The sequence below is a fragment of the Bos indicus x Bos taurus genome, chromosome 5 (genome assembly GCF_003369695.1).
Source record: "Bos indicus x Bos taurus breed Angus x Brahman F1 hybrid chromosome 5, Bos_hybrid_MaternalHap_v2.0, whole genome shotgun sequence".
Classification (NCBI taxonomy): Eukaryota; Metazoa; Chordata; class Mammalia; order Artiodactyla; family Bovidae; genus Bos; species Bos indicus x Bos taurus.
The window spans coordinates 48,613,713-48,635,854 of record NC_040080.1 but is presented as its reverse complement, the minus strand read 5'-3'; the positions used below and the strand labels follow the sequence as shown (position 1 = coordinate 48,635,854).

Sequence of the window (22,142 nt, the reverse complement as noted above, 5' to 3'; positions counted from 1 at the left end):
TAAAAATACTAGTAACCGCTACGTGGCTGACTGCTTACTCAAGCACTGAGCTAATTTAATTATAAGCATTACTTCATTAATCCTCACATAACCCTGTAAAGCAAATACAACTCTTAGCCCCATTTTACAGGTAGGAAACCGAGGCTCAGGGATTTCAGGACTTGGCAGGACATCATGTACTAGATCAGTCTAGTCTATCTCCAGATGCAGCCCTTCAACCACGTGATACCCTGGTTTGCTGGCCCCCCTCCTCCCAATAATCCTGACATCAGTATCAATGGAGTGCTCCATGAGAGCCTGACACCTACCAGGCAGCACTCTGGCAGCCTCTGCAGTGTCCTTCACCTTCGGGAGCCTGAGTCCTGGCACTGGCTCAGAAAGTTCCAGGAACAGTGGGCTCAGCTGCAATTATGGTGACACTGTCCCTGCTCTCGCAGGCTAGAGAACCCGGCAGCCTCATGCTCGCATAAAGGAGCAGGGGAGGGCAACGCTAGCACAGATTTTCACTAAAAGAGGTAGGAGCTACCACCACGGACTCCCTGTGTGACCCGAACAATAAAAATGACAGTAATGGTAATAATAAGAATAATAGCAATTCACAGCAATAACATTAACAGTAATCACAGTAACAATAAAATACAACAGCAACAATATTATAAATATTGTTGTAATAAATAGTATTTATACAATGCTGTCTGTGTGTCGGGTACTGTTTTAAGCCCTATTTATATATTAAACCAATTAGTCCGAACGTGAATCTCGTTATTATCTATTTTTCACACAGAGGAAACTGAGGGCCAGAAGGGCACAATAAATTGCCCAGTAGTCAGCATGATTCAGTGTGGGGTCAGGATGTGGCCCCACACGTCATTCCGTCACTTCTCCACCCAGGAGTTTCTCTCATTTCTAAGAGGAGGAGCTCAGATCTGAAGAACTCAGATGCACATTTTCTGAAGAACTCAGATGCAAGACACAGAAAAGTGGTTTCTTTCTCTGCCTTCCCTTATCCTGATTTCTAACAATGCTTGTCAGCCTCCACTGATATTAGTAATATGGGCAAAATTCTTGCTACATGTCACTCAGCTGAGCATTTACCTGCACCTTCACTGTGTCCCATACTCCTAGTAATCCTACAAGGAAGGTTCTAGTATCCTTATTTTAGAGCTGAAGCACCCGAGGCTCAGACAGGTTCAGTCACTCGCCTGAGGTCACACAGCAGAGAAGCTGAAGAAGTCTAACAAGGTTGGTCTGATCCCAGAGTCTAGGCCTTTAACCACGAGTTGTGTCTGATTGTTTCTCTTCCCTACTCCTCTCTCTTCAGGAGCAACTGAGCTGGGGAAGCGGCTGGCCTCAGCCAAGCAGCAGTAATGCCCCCGCAAGCCAGGCACTATGATACCCCAGGACTGATGACATGTGACAGGCAGGGGGACGCGCCCACGGGAAGCACAGCCTTCCTATCCTGGCATCAGATTTCCACCGAGACATCCCCGGGCAGCCGCCGTGACTCCTTCCAGAGCTCGGCCCTCTGGTTCTCTCCTGCTGGCACTGGCAGACCAGGGGAGGTTTCTGCACAGCGTGGATGGAGATGTTCATGGTGGGGCCTCCAGCCCCCACACAGAACAGTCATTTCCGCTGTGCTCGCTGGTCCAACTGCTGCAGGAATGCTGGACTCGCCTTCACGCCCACCAGTGCTCTCTTTCCCCTCCACTTACTTTTTTTTTTTTTAAATCACAAAAAGGTTTTCTCAAACTCTTTCCTGGGGGGTTTGAAACTGCCTGGAGACAGAGTCCTTCTCAGGAAAGGAGACCTTCACAGGCCTCAGAACGTGGCATGAAAATAGCCCCCACAGCTCCCCTGCCCCCCAGTGCTTCAGCATCTTCTTCCTTGCAGAAGGGGGTTAGGGGTGGAGGAAAGAATCCAGTGATCCCACAGCCCCCCAGACCCCGCCCCAGGCAGGAGACATCCCATTTTACAGAAGAGTCAAGTGAGGAATCTTGGCTAGGAGTCAGGCTAGAACTCAGCCTTTCTCCCCTCTCTGGATCCTACCTCAAGTAGCTGAGATGGAGAAGGACCCCTGAGCTGCTGGAGGCAAAGGCATGAGACTGTGTGGGAGGCAAGCAGTGGAGATAACGTGAAAGGGCGCCATGGTGGGAGAGGAGCTGGAGCTTCAGCCTCCTGGGCGTGAAGGGTCTCAGAACCATGTGGAAGAGCTTGGACAAACAGCAAGAAGCAGCTGCTGTGTTTAAGCAGGGCAGTGACGTGGTCACATTTGTGTTTAAAAAAAAAAAAATTCTGACACTATATGCTATGGAAATGGGATTTGGAGGAAACCTAATGGACACAGGGAGACCAGGAAGGAGGGTTTCACAGTGATCTATGAAGGAGATTGTTGTGCATGTCTGTCTATGAAGGAGACAGATGAAGAGAGTAGCAAAGCATCCCTTTCATTCACTCCCACGCCCATAACAAACCCTTCGCTCTGTTATGGGATTGTATGGAGGTGAATCTGATATAATCCCTGTCTTCAAACAGTTTATAACATTAGGGACATCGAAGAAACAATACGGGATGGAGTCACTCTGTTTCTTTGACTCACAAGTATCTTCTGAACACCTCCCATGGGCCAACCCTTTCCAGTTGGTGCTGGAGATGTAACAATGGAAAAACCCCCAAATCTCTGACCTCATGGGGGTCACATTCAAGTGTGTGTGGGGGGGTGATTAGTCAGATTCTATTGATTCTTGCTTAGGAAACAACGCATGTATATTTGTCAGTGTCATTTGCCTTCCCCGATTTCAGTCAAAAACACACGGTAAATCAGAGTTTTGCTGGAGGACAATAGAGTATCTACCGGATGCAGGAAAAGTTGAGCAGAAAGACAGATTTAGAAGAACTCTAAAAACATAATATCGAGGGTCATCTAGGATAAGGGTGAACATTCCCAAACAAAGCAACTTTTAGGGGTAACATGTATTGTGATGTTTCACGTGGTGCTCTTTCAAACCTCAAAAAAGGTATACCATACTGTTTCTTATTAACTAGACAAGATAGAATAAAAATAATAAGTTTTAAGCCAAAGGCCAAAATCAGAAAAGAAAAACCTTCATAACTTGAAACTTTATCACTGAAATAGTCCCTATGTGGAATAACCCTAAGACGACACCGTTAACACAACCGTGACACTACTCTATAACACAACCGTAGCTATTCTATTGATATGCATGGCACTGCTGCTACTCCTGCTTCTCCTCATACTCTGCAGATGCCCTGGAGGGTTTATGCAGCGTAACAGTTAAAAGCCTGGGTTCTGAAGTCAGAACAACCTGGGTTAATACCCCCGCCAGCTCTTCTATTTCCCAGCACTGTGACCTTGGGCCTGCCATTCATTTTTCTATCTCACTCTGCTCACCCAAAAACAGAGATAATAATTCTATCTCATCTAGAGGTCTGCTGTGAGAATGAAATGGGTTAATTTACGTAAAGTGCTTTGAACGCAGCTTGGCACACAGCGAATGTGCAATAAATTGGTAGTTCAGCTGCAGGAAGATGTGGCTCTGGCATCCTTGGAAAGCAGGCAGGGTGGTGTGCAAGAAGGAGATGCAGAGTCTGTGAGCTTTGAGGAAGGGCCGTGGTAGGACTGGGTACAGGGCATCCTGTCGCAAACCTCTGCACGGTCCACCAGCTCGTTCACTGGAGCCACGTGTGTGCATGCTAAGTCGCTTCAGTCGTGTCCGATTCTGTGACCCTAGGGACTGTAGCCCACCAGGTTCCTCTATCTATGGGACTCTCCAGGCAAGAATACCAGAGTGAGTTGCCATTTCCTCCTCCAGAGGATCTTCCTAACCCAGGGTTTGGACCCTCATCTCTCATGTCTCCTGCACTAGAAGGCGGGTTCTTTACCACTAGCACCACCTAGGAAGCCCCACTGAAGCCATAGCTTTCCTCAAAGGTTGTGTCACGAGAGCCTTGGAAAGCACAGCTGCCCCTCTGCGCACCTAACTCTTGGATTGCTTGGTACCTTTCACTGTGGCGGGCCCCTTATTAGTAAATGGGGAGCTGCTGAGTTGCTGCAATCCCCTCAGACTCACTGAGCACACGAATTCACAGGACTCCCACCCATCACTATACAGACATGTACTCTTGGTCAACCAGCAGCAGCATCACCCAATCTACACTTCCTCTCAGCTCCAGTTATTTTCTACCACCTCTAAGCTTCTGCTTTTGCTTTTCCTTCTGCCTGTCTGCCCCTTCTCCCTCTTTCTCCAAGTTAGAATTTCTACTCAACACTGACACCCCATCTCAAACACACTTACTTCTGTGAAGTCACCCCAGTGAGCTCCCCCAGGAGTTTCTTACAGTGTAGTTGGCCAATCACCAACACAGAATGATTTGTGGTGCTTGCTGACCATAGGCCTCCTACTTTAGTGAGTGGGAGTCCAACCAGCTGCATTTTTACCAACCTCCCCAGCTGACTCCCAACACACACTAAGTCTACAGCCCAGAGAGCTGGCCTTGCACCACTGTCTCTTAGCAACTTCCCTGTCATCTGGGTTCCCCAAGTCCTTTTCATGTGACTCTGAGAGATACCTGCTCATATGCCAGTCGAACTGCTTACAGTACATCTCCTGTCACCAGACTGTGAGCTTCTTGAGGGCAGGGAACATGCCTGAATTATATTTAAACTCTCAGCACCTCCAGCAACCTTACCATGCCGGACTCCTCTTTTTCCTCACATTCCATGCGTCACTGGGTTCACAAAGCTCTACTTTTAAAATATTTTTTTTTGCCACTTTTCACCTCTTCTACCCCAATAACCCTAGTCCAAACTACCACCATCTCTGCCCATGGACTACTGCAACAGTCCACTCTCTGATCCTTCCATTTTGATCCCTATCCCCTACAACTTCCTTTTCACACACCATTCAGAATAATTCCTTAAAAACAAAGCAAGCATTTACAAAACACATATTCAAGAAAGCACTGAAGGACTTCCCTGGCGGTCCAGGGGTTAACAATCCACCTTGCAATGCAAGGGACGCGGGTTCCACGCACTGCAACTACCGAAGCCCATCCACCACAGCTAGAGTCTGTGCATCACAGGGAAAGGTCCCGCGTGATGTAACAAAGATCCCAAGTGCTGCAACTAAGACCCGACGCAGTCAGATAAAGCAAGCACTGACATCAAGAAGATACAAAGAATTAAACTCAAAACTTTAGAGTAAAAAACACAAAAGCAACCAAAAATGGGTAAGAGACTTGAATAGACACTTGACCGAAAAGGACACAAAAAGGGAAAAAACATACATGAATGAAAAGATATTCAACATCGTTTGCCATTAGGGAAAGGCATATTAAAACCACAGTGAGATACCACTAAATGATCAGAATGGCTAAAATAAATACTGAAAATGCCAACTGCGGACAAGAACACAGAGCAACGGGAACTTTTATACACTGCTTAAGGAAATGCCAAAATGCTACAACCATGCTGGAAAATAGTTTGGCAGTTTCTTATAAAACTGAATGTAAATTTACCATCTGCCCCAGCAATCCAACTCCCAGGTATTTATTTATCCTAGAGAAGCAAAAATGTATTTTCACACAAAAACCTGAACACAAATGTTTATAGCAGCTCTATTCCTAATTGCCAAAAGCTGGAAAGGAAACAAGTGTCCTTCAAGGGGTGAATGGATGGACAAACTGTGATATGTCTATTCAATGGAACACTAGTCAGCGATGAGAATGAACAAACTCTGGATATACCCAACAACATGAACGAATCATGAAGACCTTATGCTGAGGGAAAGAAGCCAGCCTCGGAGGGTTACATACTGTATGACTCCACTTAGCTGACATTCTCAAAAGGACAAAACGGTAGTGATGGAAAGTACAGCTGTAGTTGCCAAATGTCAGAAGTGGGGTATTCATGGTTATAAAAGGAGAACAGGAAGGATGTTTCTGACAAAGAAACAGTTTGTATTTTCACTGAGGTGCTGGTAGTTCCATGAATCTATACATCTGTTAAAAGTCATAGAACTGTACACCAACACAAAGTCTACTTTACCATATAGCAATTAAAAAAAGTTAAAGCAAATGAAAGAAGTCAAATCATGTAACCTCCTGGTTCAAAATCTCCAACTTAGGGACTTCCCTGGTAATCCATTGGTTAAGAATCTGCCTGCCAATGCAGGGGACACGGGTTCACTCCCTGCTCCAGGAAGATTCCACATGCTGTGGAGCAACTAAGCCCGTGAGCCAGAACTACTGAGCCTGCGCTCTAGAGCCCACGCTCCACAACAGAAGTCCCAGCAATGAGAAGTCTGTGCACCGCAAACTAGAGAGTAACCCACGTTTGCTGCAACTAGAGGAAGCCACATGTAGCAACAAAGACCCAGCACAGCTGAAAATAGAGAAAAATAGTAAAACTTAAAAGAAAAAACCCTCCAACTTAGAACAGAATCCAAACTTCTCTCCACAGCCCATGAGTTCCACCAGTGCGGGTATTTCAGATACTTCTCGGGCCACATCTTCTCAAACTCTTCCTTCTGTGTCTCTCTGTCTACCCTGAGGCACCCCTGCTGTTCCCTCTGCCTGAAATTCTTTCCCACAGGTATTTCCAAAACTCACTTCCAAACTTCCTCCATGCCTCTGCTCAAATTGTCAACTTCTCAGAGAGACCTTCTTAAACTGAATTTTCTATAATGGCATTCCCCCCTGCCCTTATACTGTTTACATTTTAATTCATAGCATGATCACTAACTCACATCTGTATGCACTTTATATTTCCCACCAGAATATAAGATCCACGAGGCTAGGAATCTTGTCTGTACCATTCATCAATACATCCTCAGTACCTAGGGCTTTGCCTACCACAAGATGAGAGTTCCACAAATAATTGTTAAATGATCAGTGATTAAACCCAGCAGATGAACATTTAGTGATGAGATTCCTAATGCATTGAACTTGGCCGCATACTTTGACTTCTTTGCAGTATCCGCATACTTTGACTTCTTTGCAGTATCCTTCAAATCACCTGTCCACTTGGCGCCTAAGTAAAGCAGCCTTAGTCCAGACTATTTAATTAAGCTATCAGTGTTCTAAAAATGAATTAACTCAACAACTCCCTACTAAGTGCAGCCTTCCAGTACTTGGTTAGGTACCTGGCTTGGGATGAGCTAGGATGGGGCAAGGCTGCAAGCACCCTCATTCTTAGAGTAATGCCACATGGGGTTTCCTCAGGGCTTCTAAAAAGCTATCTAGAAGTGCTACTAATATGTGCAAAGAAGTTGGAGGTGAGATTGAAGAAAGAAAAAATATACCACCTCTCCTCAACACCATTCCAAGGAGAAGGAATAAATTAGCACTTAAAGGACACCTACTCTCTATGTTCCAGGCACTCTCTAAAAGTTCTATTTAATCCTCCATCCACCCTTCAAGGTGGACTCTATGGGCCCCATTTTCATACATGAAAAGAGCCAGGCACAGAGAGGTTAGGTAACATGCCCAGAGTCACACAGCTATAGGTAATGACTGGTGCTCTGAACTCAGGCCTGTGGAACATCAAACCTGATTCTTTTCCCACTCTGAATTTTAGAAGCAATATTCATGAGGGTGGACACTGTCCAGAGGAACCAAGCAGACATGCCAACCTCAAACAGGAAACGCCAGCCCGGACACCTAGATTCTTCACTAAAACTTCTCAAAGGTCGGCATCAGCAAATCTGCTAAAGCAAGATGCTGAGCACTTCCAGTAAAAGTGTACTGAGCATCTGCTCTGTCACTGGGCTCACGTTTAGTATCTCACTTAATTTTCATCATCATTTTAAATGGGTTACATGTATGAAGCATTAAGGGCTATTTATCCAAAAACAAAGGTACCAATCCTACAAGCAAACAAGAACACCTGAGAATTCTCTACCCCCCACTTCATGCCAGTTAGAAATTTTGAACTTACCTCAAAAACAGAGCAGTGTGAAACTCAAACAACTGCATATAAATTTTTTTTATATGCTAGTTCTTTTAGTCTTGGTCAGGGTTTTACCCACTAGTTAGCACAGGAATTATTGTTCAGTGTTGCATACACAGAAACCAGGCAAAATGCAATTTGAGGGGCAATGAAAACATCTTCAAGGGTATTTTGGCTATGAATGATTTCTACCCCCATACTTTGGCTCTGGAATCTAAATATCAGTAAGACAAAACTCTTCTCTACCTCCTGGTTTCCTCTTGTTTACTCCTGCCTGGTTAATAATCGAGAGATCATAGATCAAGAAAGGCAGAGAGAGGCTACTAAGTGCTACTCTTTGCCAGGGCAGCAACGCCTGACGGTTACCAGCCGTTTCTGATGATGCTGGCAAGGAGAGGAGTTTCCTGCCCACTGGACCACTGCCATCCTCAGGCCACTCTTCCTCCATTTACCTGCTACCCACTCCCTTCCACATCCACCCCCGGCTGCTAGCTTTGCTTTCTAGCCCTGCAGAATATTTATAACCCCTCTTTCCTATGATGATCATTAGCGTATTCAAAGCCTGGTATTAGGATGATTCTTTCTTAACGTTATAGTGATCAAGAAAAGAGTCACATATCTGCATTGCGCTTTTAAATAACTAAGTGATGGTTTTTACTTCTGGGTGTTCATCTCTGCACATCCAAGATACTGACCCCCACCTCCCCACGAGGAGGCTCCACTGATCAGGTTCTACACTTTGGGAGCTGTGCCCTGGAAATATGCAGCTTAGTTAGGAAGACAAAGAACAGAGATCACATGTCATGTGGCCAGTGTTCTTACAGTGTACAATTAGGTGCTGGCCACATGTAGAGGGTGAGGGTTGCAGCTGCCTCCCCACCAGGAAAGCTTGCTGACCCATGAACTAGACTCTCCCGAAACACAGCTTGCATCCTGAGTCTCTCTGGGGAAACTGACCAGGTCTCAAGCTTTGTTTACTTACTACCCCATCCATGTCTCAGACCTGCCTCAATGTCAAGCCCACAGGAGGTGCTCATTGAGCCTTCCTCCACTCTGGCACTTCAAAGGGGCCTGGAGGTAAGGATAATTCAGTTGAAATGATCCCAAAGTTCTCAATGAAGGTTTAAAAATACTCTTTAATAATAATATCACTTCACACACCTAAGGTAAGGTGTCTTGGTCTCCATCTCTACCATGTATCAACTCACTGAGTGATATAAAACAGGTAACGTAACTTCTCTAGACCTTCATTTTCCCAGATATAAACTGAGGGGCCTGATCCAATGGACTGTAGGGTCCTCTCCAGATCCAGGGACCATCTGCTGTCCCAGACAGTAAAGTGGATAATCCACAATAATCTGACTGAACTGGCTGATCTGAAGAATCACTGGTAATTTCCAAAAGAATGGAGAGCATGCCAAGAGCCAGAGGTAGACAAAGACTCCAGCTCCAGCTCTTTTGTTACTCTACCATGAACCACCACCCCAGCACAGGTTCAAATGCCAGTGTCAACATTCACTGAGTGATGATCTTGGGTAAATCACTGAACTCCTTCGGCCTTGATTTTCACATCTTTAGATTGCTTATTCTACCTCCTCCCAGGCCCACTGGGAGGGTGATGCATTAAAATGTGTGTAAAGCCCCCTGCACCCAGAGGACACATGCTACGTTTTCCTTTGTGCAAACATCCTTCACCTCAGCAGTCATCCACTTAATCAACAGACTCAGATCCTGAGGCTTTTCATGATCCAGAGCACAGACAGCCAGAGAGGAAGGGCTCTAAAAGTCAATTAGTTCAACTCCCTCCCACCTCTGTGACTGACACATGAAGAAACTCAGACTCAGAGAGGTGCAAGGACCTGCCCAAGGACCTACGTGTTCTTCAGCAATAAAGCCTGGTCCAGAACACGGGGTGGTAGACGCCAAGGGTCACACAAGACACAGACAGAAACCTCTGCAGGCTCTGCTCTCCTTAAAGAAAATAGGGACACTCCAAATAAAACCAAATTCTAAAAGCAACGGTATTTTTTATTTACAAATTTTGGCGAGGGCTGCAGAAGAGATGTAGAGTCACAGTCTGTCTATGAAATGCAAAGTTTCCCTGAATTCCCTGTGAGATGAAGGGCAGAGTTTCTTGCTAGCAGCCCTTCCCAGTTACTCCAGTCCCCTTTCCCCTCCCCGTTTTGACTTTTTTCACTTTGTACACCTTGAGGGAGACATGCTGCACTAGGTTCCCATCTGAGCAAGGTGAGAAGTCTCAAGTCCAGGCAATAACGCACGCCCTCTGAAACACAAATGGCACAACCCCCCAACTGTGCCGTCATAATACAAAGAGAATCCTCCTGCTCCCGGAGCCCAGCACGGGACATTAAGAACATGACCCAGTCCACAAAGGCACACCCAAGGGCCAGCGATCCAAAGGTCCCCCTGAAAGACACAATCAAAAATCCCTGAGGCCATTTAGGTACTCCTGGAAACCTCAGCCCAGAGTCCATCAAGGGCACTCAACTGAGCACTGAAGAGGGAGCCCCAATAAGACAAGGAGGGGCGTGGGTGACAGCTGGCTCTGGGGAGATACTGCTAACCTGATGCGCCCCCTCCTGCCTCAGATTAACAGAGAGAAGCATCTCTCTTCCAGAAGCACTGGGCAGAAAGCTACACCAAGAGCAGGCTTGTGAACAGTGTCTTGTCAGCACACTCCCCACCAAGCGGCCCCCTAATCCAAGCCTCACATGGTGTTCTTGAGCAAATAAACAGAGAGGGAGACCGTCCTGGCCTAGCTCACACCACATGTGGGGGCAGTTCTGCATGGAGCCTGTGCCAACCTGCCTTCTAGAGCTGTTCCCTCCCGCTGCCCCCAAGGCTCTTCTCCTCCAGGCCCATTCTTCCTTCCAAAACCGGGGGCTCACCTCCTGGTTCTGAGGATCCTGCCAGGTTGAACAATGCTCAGAAGCAGGTGACCATTTAGCAGTTCATCCAGTGGGACCTCTGCAGGCCAGAGCAGCTGGAGCTGTGCCCGTGCCCAGGGGCAAGGAGAGACTGCCCTGTATAACTTTGAAAGGGCTCTCTCTTCCCTAAACACTTCTGATCACCCTCCTCCCCCTCCGTAGTACTATGGAGACATGTGCTCTGCTTGGGAGGAGGTAGGGAGGAAGGTGCAGCTATTTACTGGAAGAAGGGCAACAGCCAGCTGAGCCATGCTCCACGCTCACGACCAGCAGAAGCGGACTGGGAGAAAAATAGCTCTGTGTGCTGCCACAGAATTATTAACCCTTGGGCTCCAGCTTTGCTCCTCACACAGCTGAAGCAAGAAAAACAATACACTTAACCAATGGAGTGCCAGCCAAAGACATTACATCACCAGTCAGCACTGCCATTGGCTAATAATTCCTAGAAGGCATTATCTACTTCTAGGTGCTTAACCCTTTCGTGAACATCACAGCAAAGACTCAAGCATTTGGTCCAAGCCTATGGGTCCTGGACCATGCTTTTACCAGGATGATCTGGGGTGCCTTCTAAACATACAGATTGCTATGTTCCATCCCAAATCATCCAAATCAGATTCTTGAGAAGTATGTGATGGTTTAGTGGCTAAGTCAGGTCCGACTCTTGCGACCTCATGGACTGAAGCCCACCTGTCTCCTCTGTCTAGAGGGTTATAGTCCACGGGATTTCTCAGGCAAGAATACTGGAGTGGGTTGCCACTTCCTTCTCCAGGGGATCTTCCTGACCCAGGGACCAAACCCTGGCCTCCCACATTGCAGGCAGATTCTTTACCATCTGAGCTGCCAGGGAAGCCCGCATGGATTTCTGTATCTTAAACAGTGTTCAGAGTGTGGAAACCACTGGCCTATTCAGAAACGCTTCCTCTCTGAAGGAATGAGATGAGATTTTTCTGATCATTTGTTACATGCCCAATGCATTACTATATCATCTCACTTATTTCCTGCGCTGAGCAGTGATGTGACTGGCTCCATTTCATAGGTATAAAAAGAGAGACTAAGTCATTTGCTCAGAGACAGAGCCCGGCTTTGAAAGTCAGACTGTTTGTACCCTATCTTACTCCTCTTTTGAAGCTTCCAAAATCAAATCAAGCTATTTGCCTACTCATTGCCTCCAGGGTTATAGAAACAATAGACCTCCTGGATAAGCTGGAAAATGCCAGTAACATGTGATGCAGGAAGAACTAGGGAGTGAAGAGAAAGGGAATTCCCATAGCAGGTGTTCAGGGATCATGAACCTTCCAGAGAACCCTTCTCTTTCTTAGGCTCAGTTCTTCTGCTTCTGCTACAAATCTCTGCTTAGCTGTCACTTTCTCTGGGAAGCCTCCTCCTACCTCCAAATCTGGGAGAGATGCCCCTGGTCCAGGCTCCTATGTCCTCTGCATCAGTGGCCTCACTGCTTGCTTACCAGGTAAATTCCACAAGATTAATTACAGCCATTTGTACCTTCACCAACATAGACCCAGCACAGTACCTGCCACATGTGAGCACTCAGTCTTGACTGTGGAAAGAGGGGAGGGAGGGAGGGGTGGAGAGAAGGAAAGAGGGAGGGAGGGAGGGAGGGAGGGAAGGTCCTTACTCAAATTCTAAACAGCATCACCCTGATGCGGGAAAGGCAAAGGACTGGAAGCCAGGGGAACCACAGGTCCAAAACTGTCTGACCTTGGGCAAGCCCATTCTCAGGGGGCCTTGGTTTCCCCATCTGAAAATAAGAACAGAAGCTACAAGAACTACATAACTACCTACAAGAACTTCCTTGTAGGTAGTGTTATGAGGATCAACTTAAAGAATGATAGGAGTTTGGATGCACTCCTCTGCACTTTCTCCCTCAATCTCATCCATATTATCAGCTGGCATCAAAGTGCTGACACCCCTCTTAATAGCCGGAGGTCCCCCTCGTCCCTGTGTGGGTGTCTTGGACATCTCCAAGACAGCATTTACATTTTCTCCCCCTGATCTTCACCACCACTCTTTGACTGGTGCTCCTATCTATTGATCTTTTATTTTTTTGGTAATTGAGATGAAATTTATATAACATAAAATTAACCATTTTAAAGTATACATTTCAGTAGCATTTAGTATACTCATAGTATAGTTCAAACACAACTTCCATCCAGTTCCAAAATATTTTCACCATCCAAAAAGGAAACCACTTAGCAGTCACGCCCTGTCTACCTTTCTTCCCCTCTCCACACAAAACTCTGGCCAACACCAATCTGCCTTCTGCCTCTATGGATTAGGCTACTTGGACTATTTCATATAAGTGGAATCATATAATATGTGACTTTTTGTGTCTGGCTTCTTAAACTTAACATGTTTCCAAGGTTCATTCACATGGTAGCAAGTATCAGTGCATACTCAATCACTAAGTCATGTCTGACTCTTTATGACCTCATGGACTATAGCCCTCCAGGCTCCTCTGTCCGTGGACTTTTTCAGGCAAGAATACCGGAGTGGGTTGCCATTTCCTCCTCCAGGGGATCTTCCTAACTCGGGGATGGAACCAGAATCTCTTGTATCTCCTGCACTGGCAGGCGGATTCTTTACCACTATGCCATCTGGGAAGCCCAGCATGTATCAGGACATCCTTCCTTTTTATGGCTGAGTAAGATTTCATTGTAAATACATACCACATTTTTGTTCATCCATTCCCGTTTATGGACAGCTGGCATCCAATCTTGAGCCATAAACCTCGGGTGGGGGGGGGTCACCCTTGATCCTTCCCTTTCCCATAATCCTGACATCGAATGTATCAGCAAGTCTTGTCCATTTAACACCCCCAATACAGCTCCTTCTGCTTTTCCAGTATCACTGCTCCCCTGCAGCCAGGACATCAACACCTCTCTCACCAAACTCCTCATTTGTGCCAAGATCCCATTCTTCTTCCTAGTCCTTTTTTTACCCGCGAGCTGCATAAACCACATCATCCATTCACTTCAGCAATATTTACTGGGCACTTTTCTTTATGGAGGCATGACAGACAACAAGCAATTATGTAACACCAGGTTGTTACTAGGTCATTAAGATCCTTCACTGAGTTTTCATTGCACCTTGAGTAAAATCCAAGCTCAGCATGGCCTTCCATGGCCCCATCTATTTCTCCAAACTCATCTCAGGCTGCTCTCCAGTCATGCTGGATTCCATTCCTCCACCTCAAGGTCCTTGAACAAGTTGTTCTCTCTGCCTCTTGACCTTGGCATTGCTGGACCTTCCGCATCCCTCAGATCTCAGTGTAAATATCACTTCTTGGTGATACTACTCCTCTAAGTGGATCTACCCTTCATTAACTTCACTCATGCAAGAAATATGTGCTGAACACTGTGCTGGGATAAAGTGAGGTATGACCTCCTGGAGCCCTCAGTGTAGCAAGGAGGACCAATTACAGGGAAGTAAATACAATGAATCAGCAAGTGTGGTGAAGGGGGCATAAAAGGGAGGATATCTGCTTTATACCGGATGATCCAAAAGGCCTCTCTGAGGAGGTTATATTGAAACTGAATGGTGAGAAAGACTCCAGCGGGAAGATGGCCTATTACTTTCCATCACACCCTGGCTATGTAATGCAACAGTCCATTCTTCAGTATTTGCTTTGAAGGAATCAAAGCATTTAATGTCAGTCTCTGCCTCCCCTAATAGACTAAACTGTATTCCCAGCACTGAGGACAGTACCAACCATTTAGGAGGTATTCAGTGCACATTGATGAATTAATTACTGATCAATTAGTTAATCAATTCACCAATGAAATCATTCCACAGACTGAAACAAGTTCTGTGTTTTTTGCTGTGGTCATTACTTTATAGCAGAAGGACACCTACTCTGTTGGGTTTTAGAAAACAATGGGCTGACTGTAAAATGAGAATGCATATGCATAAGAGACACTGGATAGTAGTCATTGTAGTCATTATCAGGAAAGATTCTTTCCTTGTGGAAGCTGATCGACTCAATTCAAACTCCAAAATCCATTTTCAAGTGCAGTCAAGAGTTTAAAGGTGAGAGAAAGAAATGCTTCTGTTCTTCACCAGGCACAGCGCAAAGCACCTTCTCTCTGGTATCTCGGCCACTTCCCAAGCCCACCCTGGGAAGCAGCTGCCCAGGCACAGCTCTCAGCAACCCCCTCTAAGAAGAGGGCACCTCTCACTCCCCATGCTGGTTTCTGGGAGTGCTGGCTGCACACAGCTCACAGTTGAGCTCCTCTTCAGGAACCATCCTGCTGAAGGGACACCCAAAGTTATGCCCCCTTCCCTGGAGGCAGTCTGCCCCCACTAATTGATCAACATGGGGTTTCAAAGGCCTGGCCCCCAGCCTCAGATCACCTGAGGCCTCTCTTGCTTTCCATCATTGACCAACTTCTCCCTCTGCCCCCATCCTGATTTCCTCACCATCCATCCCTTGGAGAGTGAGACCATTCCCCAAGAATCCACTTACACCCAATTCTCAGAGCCTCTGAGTCTCTTCCCTTAGAATCCAACCTATGACAGGTGGGGATGATGACTTCCTTTTTAAATAAGAAAACTGAGATTCAGAAAGGTTAATAATGTCCCCAAGGCACATGGCTAAAGTGACTTTCTGGTGTGACTCCCTGTCAAGACTTTTCTCTTCACCACAGCCTCTAACAGCTGAGGCTGTGTCTCCATGAGACAGAAAGAGCCCATAGAGAGAAAACCAGATCAGAAACGACTGGCAGAGGTTCCCTTCACCATCCTCCAGGGGGCACCCCTGACAACAAGGTCCAGGTCAAAACCTCCAGAAACAATATGAAAATGACCTGTAGGTTGCAGAGGAAAGCATCACATGAGCAATGTCTCCATGCCTGAATGATCCATGCCTGGAAGCCAGGGAGCAGGGCTCTGGGGCAGACACTTCTGCCTTTAGGGGCCAGAATATTTACAACCACATCCAAAATATTAACTGCAACTTACCAGCTTTCTATTGCTCGAATCTCCATCCATTTCCATAGAGCTGCCAGAATTCTTTCACTGCCCTCCTTGATCACAGGACAAAAATCTATAGAGTCTAAGACTGCATTTTAAGGTCTGTGCATGTTTTAGCTCTTGCCATGTTGACAGCTCATTTCCTCCCCACAAAAGCCCCAGTCCTATTTGATTAGCTGACATAGGATTAACTGATGGTCTAAGTCAGGATACTGGACTTTTTCATCTTTGCACAGGAAAATCTCTGGAATTCCTGCTATCCTATCACACACACACACACACACACACACACACGCATACAGACCCCCTACCCCAGTCTTGGTATCCAATCACACACACACACACACACCCCAGTCTGCTATCCCATCACACACACACACACCCAGCCCACACAGCTTTCACCCTGGCAAACCCTCCTACTCCTCTAGTCCCCATTCAATAGTCACCTCCTCTTGAAAGCCTTCCTGGCTTGCTCATGGTCCTCCTCTCCACGTAACATCCCCTGTACAACACTGCATTATAACTGTTTCTCCTGTTCTCCTTCTTAGTCCCAGGGACTCCTCCAACACCCTTCTTCCTGACTCTAGGGTTTAGCACATTGTCTGGCACACAATAGGAACCCGATAAACGCAGAATAAATACACGAGGCGCTCCATAAAGCACTAATTTCTCTGCCCTAGCTTGGCCAAGGAACCACTCTGAGTTTTGTTTTTTTTTTTCCCCCTCTCTGAGCTCTAAGAGACCTAGAAATAAGAAATGGCATGATGAATCTGACCCCTGGCTCCGGGGGCAACAGGTCAGGAGGCGTCTGCAGATCTAGGCAGAGCAGACGTCCGGCCTCTGCGGTCGCCAGTTCCCCGCAAGCTCTTCCCCGGGCCCAGTCGCTGGGTGGAGATTCTCTTCGAAGCCACTATCCGAAGCCCCTCTGGCTCCCCGGCCCCTCAGGCGTGCCCCGCACGCACACCTGTCCGTCCCAGGGTCGGCCCGGCGAGCTGGCAGCAGCACTCGAGGAGGAAGCTTGCCGCGCCGGCTCCTCCGCCCACTGTCGGGCCCCTCCGCGCGCCCGCATCCCGCAGGCACAGAGCCGGAGCGCCTGGGAACGCAGCCTGGCGCCGGGACGCCACCAGCAGCCTCGGCGGGAGGTGGCGGGGACTCCCTGTTACCAGAAACCTCACAAAGTATTAACTTCGCTGCGGGTTCTGCTTACCTTGCGAGCCGCCAGGAACCCGGAGCCGGGGGTGTGCCTTGGCCGCGACGCCCGCCTGCGGATCCACTGGGGTCCCGGAGCTCAGCCTCCGCACCCCGTGGCGCGCGAGCGTCTCCCCTCGCCGCGGGGCCCCATTGGCTCGGGCAGCCAGGCCCCGCCCACGGGAGGCTCCGCACATTGGAGGCCCCGCCCCTCGCGCCCCTCGCGCCCCTCTTGCCTCCCGGCTACCCGGCTCTCGGCCCCTTCAAGTGGTGAGGTGCTTCTAGACTCAGCTCTCACCAAGCTCAGGCAACCGAGAAAGGTAATAATTCTCCATCCCAAGAGCGTCTAGACGCCCCTCGGGGAGTGTGAAGAGTGCAGAGTCCCTGGAAACCAGCTTTGAGAAAGTCACCTGACCCTCCCTGGCCTTTGGGAGACTCCAGAAATCCCACAGCAGATGTCTCAGGCCCTGTGCTAGGCACTTAGAGCCAGGCGTGCCTCGGGGAACCACACAAAGTTTGTCGCCCTCACGGATTTTGCACGAGGTGGGGGTCGGGGCGGGCAGGCTATAAGCAGATAAACAAATAAAAAGGTAATGCCAGATTGTTGTGAGCATTATCGGTGGGGTGATTTCAATAAGAAAGGGGGCCGGGGACGCTATAAATGGGGTGGTCTTGAAGGCCACTTTGAACAAGGAGATGAAGAATAAAAGCCGTTCCAGGGCTGGAGGGGCAGCATTGCTGACAGGGAGCAGCAGATGTACCTTGGTTCTGAGGCTGGAGCTGTAGTCTAGGATGGCCCAGTGCAGTGAGCAGGGGGAAAGAGGGTTAAGTCACCCAGAGCTCACAAAAGTGTGAGGCAGGGTTAGGGGCTCCAGCTTTGCTGTAAGCACGGAAATAAACGAGAGAAGGGTTTTGAGTGGGACTGCTGCTGCTGCTAAGTCGCTTCAGTCGTGTCCGACTCTGTGCGACCCCAGAGACAGCAGCCCACCCGGCTTCGCCTTCTCCGGGACTCTCCAGGCAAGAACATTGGAGTGGGTTGCCATTTCCTTCTCCAATGCATGAAAGCAAAAAGTGAAAGTGAAGTCGCTCAGTCGTGTCCGACTCCTAGCGACCCCATGGACCGCAGCCCACCAGGCTCCTCTGTCCATGGGATTTTCCAGGCAAGAGTACTGGAGTGGGGTGCCATATGACCCCTTTTAAAAGACCACTCTGGCTTTTTGTGTGGAGAATGGATTTTCGAAGGGAAAGAACGGAAGCAGGAGACCAAGGAGATGTCTTAGTCTTACCCTGCTTGTGCTGTTGTAACAGTATACTGTAGACTGGCTGGCTTAAACAAAGAAATTTATTTTCTCAGTTCTGGAAGCTAGAGGTCCAAGATCAAGGTGCTCTCAGGATGGGTTTCTGGTGAGAGTTCTCTTCCTGGCTTATAGACTGTTGCCTTCTACCTGAGTCCTCACATGGTGGGGAAAGAAAGACCAAGCATGCTGATGTCTCTGCTTCTGAGGGCACTAATCTCCCGTCATCTCATCTAAACCTAAAATCTGAAACACCTCATCGCCAAATACCATCACATTGTGGGTCAGGAACACCACATATGACTGACAGGGGTGGGGAGTACATAATTCGGTACATAATAGCAGAAGGTTGTTACAGAAATCAAGGCAAGAGATGATAGGGGCTTAGACCAATGTGGTTACAACAGAGATGGGGAGAGTGAACTGACTGAAATATATTTTGAGAATATCATGGAAAGGCTTAATGATGGATTGGATTTAGGAGATGAGAAAAACGAATGAATGAAGAATGACTCCTCGGTATTTATCTTGAACTACCCACGGGGTAATGGTGCCATTGCCAAAGTGGGGAAGAATATGGAGGAACAGGTTGGAAGCAGAGGGAAATAAAGGAAGGCTCCATTGTTGGCATTTGAGCAACCTATTAGATAGCCTATAACAGTGCCGGGCTCTCTTCAAATTATTCCATATGTGTTAACAATTGTCTATATAATTCCCATGATAACCATATGGTAGAAAAGTACTCTCACTGTCCCCGTATTCCAGATGAGGAAATGAAGGCACTGCCCAAGGTGGGTGACTGGATACACAAGTCTAGAGCACAAGTAAGGGTCTGAGACTGGAAATGTACATTGGAGGATGCCCTGACCTGGGCTGTATGAGACCACCAAGAGAGAGCGTGCAGTATGAGAAGAGAGGAGAGCCAAGCCCTTGCAAGGTTCTCTTCCAACATCTTCCACTTATTGTGTGACCTCTACTAAGTGACCTTAGTCAATAAGAAGTGACCCAACTTTAGTAACTAAGGGGAAATAAGATTTGCTCAGGGATTGTACACTCTGATATGAACATGGACAGGCAGTAACGTAGCAAGTGAAGTTGGCAGGGGGGATGAAACAGAGAAGGGTGGTTGGTGTGTCACACTCGGGTGTGCCCACCTGTCTAAGTGAGCCATCATTATTCCACACCAGCTGATTTTTGCCATATGGAACATGGACCCTGAGTTGCCAAATGATCTGACTTTTATTAAAGGGCTAGGAATTCAGATTATGTTAAATCTCCAGATTTATTAATTTGGCAATTAATTTTAATTTAGTCACTACTGTTGGGCAAAATCAAACTTATGTATGGACAGGATTTGCTTATTTGGCTACTACTTTCCACTTCTGGATTAGATAATATCTCAGGTCCTTTCAAGAAACTTCCTGAATAGTTTCTGTCTAGACACCAGACACAGATGTTGGTAATAGTTGGACATTAAGAGGACCAAGGAAATCTCAACTCGGAAGCACAGCATAGTCTTTGATGACATTTGGCCAGTCTCTGCCTTGACCCACCGGACATTTCATTTCTAAGCCTCAGTTTCCCCACCTGTAAAATGAGGAGCTCAGAATAGTGCTCCTCCAAGACCCCTCCCAACTCTAACATTTAGAGTTATATCATAGCAATAATGGAAAAGGTGTTCTTGTCTGGGTCTGTAAATTCAAAAGGTCTCACTAAGTATCAGTTTTAAACAAAGAAGAAAAGAGGAAACAGGGAGTAAGAGGATTAGATGAGAAGCCAGGCAAATTGTGGCATAGAAAATTATTTTTTATTGAGCTATGAATAAGAAAAAAAGGCAATTAGATCAGGAGTGCTTAATGGTTTCTACTAAAAATTCAATATATTGTAGCCAATTCTCTCTATATATCACCAACGGTTTTGCAGTAATGAGATTCTCCTGTCATGTATTGGAGGTCAGCTACACTCTAGAATTATTTATTCTTATGTGCTGAGCTTATGTAATGAAAAGAGCCTAAAAGCAGATAATTGCTCCCCATAGCATTAGTCCCTTCTGTCCCTACCTGAGATATGGTTTAAAACTGAGGAAACAGCTTATGATTTTATAAATCACTGGATCTTGTGTAGCAGAGTGAACATGAGGTTGAGAGCTGGGAGACCTGGCACACAGCCATTGAATAGCCTCTCTGAACCTTCTCCGTCAGTTAAAATGACTGGTGCACAAAGGTGGCTTTCCTAGAAGACATTTGTATTCAGGTCTCCACATTTCTTTGGAGGGAATTTTTCATTGTGTGGGGACCTGGTAATTCCCAGGGCCAGATCTTTCCATGATTCTCCACTTCTCAGTCTCCCAAAACTCTTCAGGCAGAGGTGTCATCTCAATTGGACCAATTAGATGCTCACTCCTGGGACTTTGTCTCTCCAGAAAGTGACAAAGATGGAGAGCTAGAGATTGACCATGAGACTGAATAGAGTGATGGTAGAGGCAGCAGCCATACCTTGAAGACCAGTGCTTGCTCCTTGGTCGTGAATCTTGTTGGCCAATCTCCAGAATTCCCTTGGTTTCTGTCAGTTTTGCAAGCCTATTCCTTCATGCCAGCCCTGTCCTCCATCCAGATTTATTTTGTGCATCTCCTATCTCTGCTAAATTCCCTTCTTGTGTTAGCAGTTCAAATTGTTTCTCTTGCTATTAACAAGAATCCTCATGGATCCAGGGAGGAAAGAAACATTGTATCATAAGACACAATTTGGACATGTCTGGATGGACACACACTGATAGGCATACACTGTTCTCCTATCACTCATTAAGAAATCTGGCTCCATGGTGGTGGTAGTGGTGGTTAAAAAGGATATTTGTTAAGAACCCAGATCTGCTCTGCTTAATAGATCTTTAAAAATGACCAAGTCCTTATAATAACAAAAACAACTGCAGAAATAAGCCTTCCCATATGTAAATGTTGGTTTGCAAAGTCCTGTCACATAAATTCCCTCATTTTATATGTGCTCCTGTATGGTAGGCAGATTAGATAGTATTCATGGCTCAGAGATTAAATTAATAATAGCTCTCATTTATTGAACACTTTTTGTGTGCCAGGCAGTGTGCTAAAAGCTTTATGTACCCATATATCAACCCTGATAAGGAGATAGTATCCCCATATCACAGGTGATGAAATTGAGGCTTGTGCAAGGTCATATAGATGATGTGAGAACTCAAACTCAGTTCTGTCTTTTTTAATGTCTTTGGCTGTGCCCCTTGGGGCATATGGGATCTTGGTTCCTTGACCAGGAATCAAACCCATGCCTCCTGTATTGGGAGTGTGCAGACTCTTAACCACTGAACCACCAGGGAGGTCCTAAACTGAGAGTTCTGTTCCAAACTCAAGAGTTCTGTCTTGATGACAAAGGCTGTGTGCTTGTAACATACACATGGCTTGGTGTCATGTAATACAGCCAGTGAGAGACATTGCCATCACTGGAGTCCAGGTCCTGAATCAGGAACGTTTCCATTCTGTTTGGCTATGGCTTGTTCAAACTTGTCAACAAGGGCAGAGTTGATTCAGTAGCCCATCATGGAGACATAGATGTTTAAGGTCACAGAAAATTATTTTAATACTTCCCACTCTCTACCTGTCATGGTGCCTAAAATCCTTAGTCAAAGATGAATTGCTCTGTTTGAAGATTGATCAAGGGACACAAATACACATGTGCCTGTAAGGAGTAAGATGCTGTTTTATCAGCTGGGGGTGGGGTGGGGGGTGGGGG

General features: G+C 46.7%; 1 protein-coding gene across 3 annotated transcripts in view; it reads right to left on the bottom strand.

The window, feature by feature from the left end:
• The window catches only part of SYN3 (synapsin III), a 491,622-nt gene extending 474,383 nt beyond the window's left edge, over positions 1-17,239 (bottom strand). The window contains exon 1 of one of the 3 annotated variants that reach the window (XM_027541855.1): positions 17,108-17,239. The gene's annotated coding sequence lies outside the window, so the exon portion shown is untranslated. Of the gene's footprint in view, positions 1-10,875; positions 11,239-17,107 lie in introns of those variants that run through there. The other 2 variants (XM_027541857.1, XM_027541856.1) reach the window with 2 other exon arrangements.
• Between the last annotated feature and the right edge of the window lie 4,903 nt (positions 17,240-22,142).